Raw genomic sequence first — 1,248 nt, 5'->3', positions numbered from 1 at the left:
TACTCTCACCAGCTGAGCCATCCTGCCACCTGTTGGCAGCTCAGCTTGGGCGCAGCTCACTGGCCCATGTGGGAATCGAACTGGCGACCCTGTTGCTCAGAGCTCGCGCTCTGAACCAACTGAACCACTCGGCTGGCCCACCTTCAAGATGTTTTTAAACATTGAGTTAATTCACTCATTTAACAAATATTTACTCAACATCTACTGTATGCCAGGCAAGGTTCTGGGCTCATAGGATATACAGTAGATAAATGAAACAGAGTCTCTGCCTTTGTACATTCTAGTAAGGGAAGACAGACAATAAGTATCACAAAGATATGAATGATATGGTATGCTACAAGGTAATGTGTGTTAAGAGGAAAATAGAGGAGGGTAAGGGGAATTAGAAATGTCATATTTGGGGAGGTTGACATTTTAAAAAGCGGGTGGTCTGGGAAGGCCTCATTGAGAAGGTGACTTAGCAAAAGATTTGAAGGAGGTGAGTGAGTGAGCCTCTTGGAATGGGGGAGGAGCGGTGGGACAGAGGAAACAGCCTGAGGCAGAAGCTTGCCTGGCCAGCTCTAGGGGTAATGGCTGCTTGAGGGAGGGGGATAGATTCTCTGGGGCTTTGTGGCCTTCGAAAGAGCCATGTTGAGGAGACTTGTGCAGAACCATGACATAATATGACTTACATTTTTAAAGGACGGCTCTTACTGCTATGTTGATAATAGACTAAGTTAGCAGTCAATTTATAAAATTAGACAGATTTTGCATAAAACCAGATTTCTGCTTCTCTTGAAAAAACAGGAAGATTTGGCTCCACTAGGCTTATCTGTCCTGGAGCTAAGTAGTGGCCACCCCATTCAGGTGGGGCATGGGCTCTCCTTTTTCCAGAGTCCTCTCCACTCTCTATTGCTCCCAGACAATTAAACTATTCATAGCTATTTGTCATCATGTTCATGTTTTTGTTCTTATAGAGGAAAATGAAATGTTTTTTGCACCCACATTTCCATTAAAAAGTGAGAAAACTGAAGATACCTGAAGATGGCAGTGTGTTTGAAGAAAGATGGGGGAAAGTGAAAAGAAATTCAATTTAAGAGATTGAAAAAGAATTCGATTAAAAAAATTTTCAGGGCCGGCCGAGTGGCGCGATGGTTAAGAACTGGCTTGGGATGCCAGAGGGCCCCAGTTCGGATCTCACATATGAGGGCCAGTGACACTGCCCTCCACAGCTAAGATGCTGAACAACAGCTCAACCTGGAGCTGGGC

Source organism: Hipposideros armiger, unplaced genomic scaffold, assembly GCF_001890085.2.
Source record: "Hipposideros armiger isolate ML-2016 unplaced genomic scaffold, ASM189008v1 scaffold_10, whole genome shotgun sequence".
In the NCBI taxonomy this organism is placed as follows: Eukaryota; Metazoa; Chordata; class Mammalia; order Chiroptera; family Hipposideridae; genus Hipposideros; species Hipposideros armiger.
This window is presented reverse-complemented; position numbering follows the sequence as displayed.